Source organism: Leucoraja erinacea, chromosome 20, assembly GCF_028641065.1.
Source record: "Leucoraja erinacea ecotype New England chromosome 20, Leri_hhj_1, whole genome shotgun sequence".
In the NCBI taxonomy this organism is placed as follows: Eukaryota; Metazoa; Chordata; class Chondrichthyes; order Rajiformes; family Rajidae; genus Leucoraja; species Leucoraja erinaceus.
The window spans coordinates 15,436,944-15,444,157 of NC_073396.1; the positions used below are offsets into that span (position 1 = coordinate 15,436,944).

Below are 7,214 nucleotides of genomic sequence, written 5' to 3' on the forward strand. Positions count from 1 at the left end.
AAGCTGTGGATGGATGGCAACAAGCACAAGGTGGAGACCAGTTGAGTGGTCGGTGGAAAGGGTGAAGAGCGGGCGCCTGGTGCCTCCATCATGGTTCGGGGAGCTTGGAGGTCTATGAGTGAGGGGAGAAGGGGAGAAATCGGGGGAAATCAAAGCATCAAGGGTTAAGGGGGATGAAGGTGAGAAGGGGAAGTATAGGACTAACCAAAATGGGAACCCTGTCCCGTGTTGGACAAAACATGATTGCGCAAAATCATCAGGCACCGCGTGTGAACTGTGTCAGACTAACCGGGCACAATGTGCTAACATAGTAGCATAGTTAAACAAGTTAATTACACTAAATTATCCAGAACATGAGGCAAATAGGCATCATATTCATCAGTTTTACTGAGCCCAGCATTTAAAAGTTGATTAAATTGCTTTAAAGGGGAATAAAGAGGCTTATACACACACTCACAAACACACACGGAAACAGACATATGTTCATAAACATACACACACGCAAGCACACACACTCACAACAGACATATGTGTACATGCCTAAGCACACAGTATATATGTACACACACACGCTAGCACACACACAACAAACATATGTAAACACACACACACACACACAACAGGCATATATATGTACACACATGCAAGCACACATACACAACAAACATATGTGCACACATGCAAGCACACACACAAGACATACAGTATGCACACACACGCAACAGACATATGTACACACGAGCAAGGGTACACATACAACAGACATGTACACACACACACACACACACACATACAGAGACACAAAACATATAGACGCGCATGTTGCATTTCTGTACAGTGCTGACAACACCAGAGTTCTAGTCACCAGGAGGGACCATTAATCAGTTACGGGTGTCTATGGGAACTTCTTCTCATCGTGCCCACTCCCCACACATGATGAACAGCTCATTACTCTAAGCCAAGGTCCAGCCTTGTTGCTCCCTGGTATGTAGTTCCCCATCATACAGCATGTTCACCAACTGAGACATCGAAGCATTACTCCCAAAGATTTATTGCTCCAAAATAATTGATATTTACACAGAACAATTTGCACATCCTATTATATTTTAACTAATGACTCCGGGGCAAAGAGGCCACTGACAATTACAGTTTGGCAATTTCATTCCAAAATCTGTGCATTATTTAAAAATAAAGGGGGGGAAAAACGTGTTAATTGATTTATGAAGCCCATTTGAAAACTCTGCCAGAGGTGGAGGTGTTCCTTCCCCTGTCATGCATGGAACATCTTTAGATCGAGTACTGATGAATTCACAGTAATTGTCACCATAGTACAATATAAAATTAATAACCAAATTGTAGCTGCTTTAATACAGAGTTTAATTAATATTGGGATTATCTAAGGCACATTTATAATGATGTCAGAATTCATCATTTGACAACCATTCACTTCCCGCATATGGAGAAATGAATGTAGCAAACTGTATGATTTCCTGATCAAGTTTAATTCTCCCACAGTGCGCGGCCCAATTTAATAACTGATAACACCATTATAATGATTTACTTCCTCAAAATAGGAACTCTGAAATGATGGAATATTAAAAAGTAAACAGTGCAATATATAAATTATCTACTTTCTGTTTTGTCAGGCTGACCTCTAATGTGACATTTCTGGCACAGACTCTTATAGTGGTCGGAAAGCATTTAGCTGAGAATTTTCTTCATCCTGTCAAACTCATCATCAATCAGCCATCACCGAATGCTTTATGAAAGGCGAGTGGAAACTGTGGCTGAGTAGGAGTCAAAGAGCATACCACACAGAAACAGACCCTTCAGCCCAACATACTGTGTTTGTTGTGAAGGCTTCACACGTTGTGAAGGGGAAAAGATTTAATAGGAATCTGAGGGGTAACTTTTTCACACAAAGGGCGGTGGGTGTATGCCAGAGGAGGTAGGCGAGGCAGGGACTATCCCAACATATAAGAAGCAGTTAAACAGGTACATGGATAGGACAGGTTTGGAAGGATACGGACCAAATGGTGGCAGGTGGGACTGGTGTCACTGGGACATGTTGGCTGGTGTGGGCAGGTTGAGCTGAAGGGCCTGTTTCCGCACTATATCACTCTATGACTCTATACCGACCAAGTTGCATAACCGAGCTACTCCATGTGCCTGGGCCCCTGGCCCATATCCCTCCAAACCTTTCCTCCCATAAACCTGTCCATGTGTCCTCCGAATAATAGCAGGGCTGCCAACATTGGGTGAGAGTTGGGAGTGAGAAATAGCGAGAGACCAAGCCCGATGGAGCATAGCGACGGGGGGGGGGGGGGGGGGGGGGGGGGGGGGAAGGGGGGGAGGCCCGGGACACTCGCACCTAACAATCAACTAACAAATTAATGCAAACTAACAAAAAACATGTTCCCTTTCCTGACTACCTCATAAGTACTTTAACGCTGTTAAATAACAGAGCATAGGGATATTGATCTCAAGATTCAAAATGTGGAAAGTGGGAGCAATTTGGCTTAAATGGTAATTTTAAGCCCATTCACATCTGTATAGAGTCAGTTATGCAACATGTACATGGCTGGCACAATTTGTCCATGATGATTAAGTTGGCATTCTGCGTGCCCAGGGACTGACTGCCGTTCCCAGATCAGCTCGCAACCCAGGTACTGGCCGCAGTTCTCAGGTCGGCTCGCCTGCCCCGACCCCGCAAAACAAATTGAAAAATAACGTGTTTTTTCGGGTTACGGGCCAAAAACCCGTATATTACATATTGGGAACAGTTTGCAAAAGATCTAAACACACTACTGAGGACTGCTCGTATTTATACTTAATTAATAATCCATGGCCATTCCGAACCCCCCCACCTTCCCCCCCCAGGTTTTACAACTGATTCACCTGGTTAGTTTTATCTCCGGCTGCTTCATGTTGTCGGCGGCTGCACATCCAACCAAGAGAAGAGGCGCAACGTCACTCACAGCCGCCAACTGACGCGCTTCCCCGGAACGCACAGATCCCTAGCACGCGGCGCTAAGGGACAAATTGCGCAGGGACTGAACTCAGCGTGAGAACTCGGTCGTGAGCGTGAGAAATTGCTCCAGGGCGTGAGTCTCACGCCGAAAGCATGAGAGTTGGCAGCCCTGTAATATAGTTGTACCCAACATCATCATTTGCCATGACATCTCCCTCCATACATGCACCACCCTCTGTGTGAGGAAGTTGTCACTTGTAAACCCTGCCCCTCACCTTAATCCTCTAGGTTTAGAATCCCCTACCCTGGGGAGTCAGTCGTCCAAGTTATCTATCCCCCTTGTGATTTTAAAAACCTCTATAAGGTCACCCCTCAGCCTCCTATGCTCCAAGGAATAAAGAATCAGCCTGTCTAACTTTTTCCTTCACCTCAAGCTCTTCAGGCATGTTAACATCATCAGGAGTTTTTTCCTACACCCGTTTGTTGAAACAAGCTGGAACGGGTTCACTTTGTGTGGTCAAGGTGCAACCACAGCAATTAAAGAGTTTTCATACAGCTGAGCAGTTCCCTTGGTTACTTCAGTTTAGTCCGCCACAATTTCCGTGGGCCTGATGTTTAGAAAATGTCTTGCTTTAAAAATGATCAGTGCTTTTACAGCCAAATAGTAGTTTCATAGCCATAATGGCCAACGCAAGTTTTTTCATTCAATACTTATTGAATATTTGATATTTTTTCAAAATTGATCAAAATAAAACTGGTACCAAAACCCAGAATGGATTATCTTCGGAATATTGATTTATTTTTCAAAATGGGGGGCAGTGTTAGGTGTGATCAAAACTAAATAGGCTGGTACCAAAACCAGAGAATGGATTGTGATTATCTTCGGAAAAATCGACTATTACCTAAATGGTACCCTGAAAGGGGGAATGCAGCGAGACCTGGGTGTCAGAAGAATTCATTTAATTACGGGTGCTAATAATGGGAAAAAAGCTTATACTTAAATTCTGGAAAAAAGGGTCGCCCACCTGGAGTATTGCGTGCAGTTTTGGTCAAATCTGAAAGGAATTATGTGGGGATATCAAATTCCTGGGATGTCAGGACTGTTTATGAAAAATTACATCTGGAAGAGATGAGATTCCTCTTAGCAGGCAAAGCAGACCAATTACAAAAGACGTGGTCTATGTTTTTTCTGGAATCTCTATCTCTGCCACAGAGTATGAGGTAGTTCAATAGTAACTTAAATAAACAAATAAATAAATAAGTGGTATCAGGACCTGGTAACGGGAGGTAAAACAACAAAAAAAATGCGCCCACACCAACAATAAAAATGTGGACTTGGCTGGTAGTCCCCTTTCTGCGGAGTTTAATGTTATAATAGAGCGATGGTTCCTATTTTCTCTTTCTTTCTTTTCTAGGATCTATTTTCTCACTTTACTTCCTTCTCTAACTTCTTTTCTAAGGGGTTTTCTTTTCCCAACACTCTTGCACTTCACGACTCTCGCGCACTTTCTTTACTTTCCTTACTTCTACCTTTTTCTTAAAGCTAAAAAAAAATGAAGCGGTACAAAAAATGTATTAAGATATATGTGTTGTGTAGTATTGTAATTTACCGTACTTCTAATAAAAATAAAATAAAAAAAAAAAAAAAAAAAAAAATACTTATTGAATTAATTGAATTGTCCAATCTAATGATTTCAACTTTGACCCATCTGTATTTGTGGAATCTAAACTCATGTCTCGGGATTATTTACTTTCAATTTAACCCACACCCTACAAACACTGTCTATCTACAGAGTGCAAATAGTGTTGGACAAGGCGCAGTCAGCATGTCAATTTGCTACATGTCATTTGCTGCATGCCCATGGTTCTGAAAATGTTCACATTCCTCCACAAGGTTTTATATGGGTAACAAAGAATGAAGTAAAAGTATCTGGATCAGTGCGGGAAATAAAGTGGCAAGTTGATTTAAATCAAAGAGCATTTGATTGGTGTTTTAGTAATAGTAGAGCTGTGAGCAGTGAGAGCTCACCGGGTTCAAGAACAAGTGCCCTCTATTTGTACAGCGAGGTGTACAATATTGTGATGTGTAACACAACCCATGACAGGACCCACTTTCTTCAGCAGTAATGTTGATATTGAGGTGATACAGAACTAAGTTAATTGGTAAAAGGGTTGCACAGAAGTTGTGGGAAAGTTTTTTTTCAATTTCAGATTAGTGGTGCAAGGGGCTCATTACTTAAAGGAATAATGAAGTGTGTCACATTTAAAATGTTCCCTGATAAACACTTAAAAATGCGTGATCCACAAGGCTACAGACTGAGAGCAGTCAAGTGAGATGATCCCACATTGCTCCTTCCTTGGCCAGTATTGGCTTGATGGATCAAATGGCCTCCTTTCTGTACGGTATGTTTCTGTGATTCAATGACGCAAGAAGGCTAAAAAGCAGGAATATTAGATTGTATTTAGATCAAAGAATGAATCTTGTAATGTAGCCAAAGGGAGTAGCTAGTCAAGTCGAGCTTACTGTCATATGCACAAGTACGATGAGGTACAGATACAACTAAAATCTTGCATGCAGCAGCAGCATAAGCACATCTACTGGGACAATGCACTAAAAACATCAATTATACATTAATTACACACAAATTCTACAAAACAGTGAAAGGAAAAAGTATGCAAAAAGTATTAATGCAAAACAGAATAAGAAACCAAGTCCATGATAGTTCAATAGACTATCTGTAATGTACCACGGCCAAGGTACGATTAGGGTTGTGCAGATTGGTTGAGGTATAAGGGCTGGGAAAAGTTCAGAATTCAGCAATGCAGCACCAAGGCTTGGCTGAGGAAAGTGAAAGTAGAATGTGCTTGAGAAGCGCAAATACGGGTTGCGTCAGCTTCTCCAGATATGGAGAGGGAAAGATCAAATAAAGTTTAAAACAAAAGCAGAACATAATAGATACAGTCAGCAGGTCAGGAAGTACACGTGGAAGAGAAACAGTTAATGCTTCAGACAATGCTTGAAGACCCTTTGCAAAATCAGTATGGACAAAATATGCCTGAGAAACGGTCCTCGACCTGAAACATTACCTCTGTTATCCCTCCACAGATACTAACCGACCTGCTGAACTTTTCCAGCATTTTGTGCATTTCGAACATCTACAGTATATTGTTGTTTTTATTTAGATAAATTTAATGTGGGTCCCTGATAATGAGGTTGTCCTCTTCCAAAATTCCACGGATACAAGAATAGTTCCCTTGGTTGGAAAGAGGCAAAGCTAACACCACTATTTAAGAAAGGAGGCAGTGAGAAACAGACAATTATTAACTGGTTAAGTGAACTACCAGCAGCGGAAGGAAAAATACTGGAATCCATTATTAAATAGGTTCTTAGAAAATAAGGGTAGGACTGGATGAAGTCAACAAAGATTTATCAAAAAATAAATCAAGTTTGACAAAATTATAGAGTACTTTTGATTTTGTAATGAACAGGGTAGATAGGAAAAACAGTGGATATATTTGGCCCAACAAGGAGGTTATTGAACAAAATTACATTACATGTAATGGGTAAGGGGGGGGGTATGTTGGTGCAGCCAGCAGTTAGGAAGGCAAACAAAAGATAGACCTTTATTGCAAGAGACTTTGCATACAACTGTTGATGACCTGCTCCAATTCAAAATGCCCCTCGTTAGACCTACACCTGGGGTATTGTGTCCAGTTTTGTTCTCCCTACTTGAGGAAACATTTTTCAGTGACACTGGGAATGTTGCAAGTGTTCACCGGAGTAACTCCAGTGATGGAGTGTTGTTGTCAAATGACAAGAGATGAAGCAACTCTCTTTAGAAGAACTCAAACCCTTGTTGATCCGTACACCATTCTGAAGGGTCTTGACTACATAGTTGAGATCTGACCTTTGTCTAGTTTGGACAATCCCTTGGAACCAGGGGATCAGAGTCTCAGGATCAGGAGCCAGAGATCTTCAGCCTGTGGAAGGGAATCCTGTGAATTCTCTACCCAAGAGTGCTCTGATGGCATGGTTTCGAACTATAATGACAGAGATCAATAGAATTGTAGGTATAACATGATAAAGGGGTTTGTGCAGGAAGGTGGCACTGAGGTAAAACATCAGTCATGATCTGACTGAAAAGCAACATAATATGAGGGACAAATAATGCCTTATAGAGCAGTGAGTGGGTGGGCAGCTTAGTGTCAGGAATTGTCAGGCTGATGTTTGCAAATGAGCCTG

General features: G+C 41.7%; 1 protein-coding gene across 1 annotated transcript in view; it reads right to left on the reverse strand.

Annotated features, from left to right (window-relative positions):
• micall2a (mical-like 2a) overlaps positions 1-7,214 on the reverse strand; it is a 73,661-nt gene that overhangs the window by 46,684 nt on the left and 19,763 nt on the right. The gene's annotated exons all lie outside the window — the stretch shown is intronic.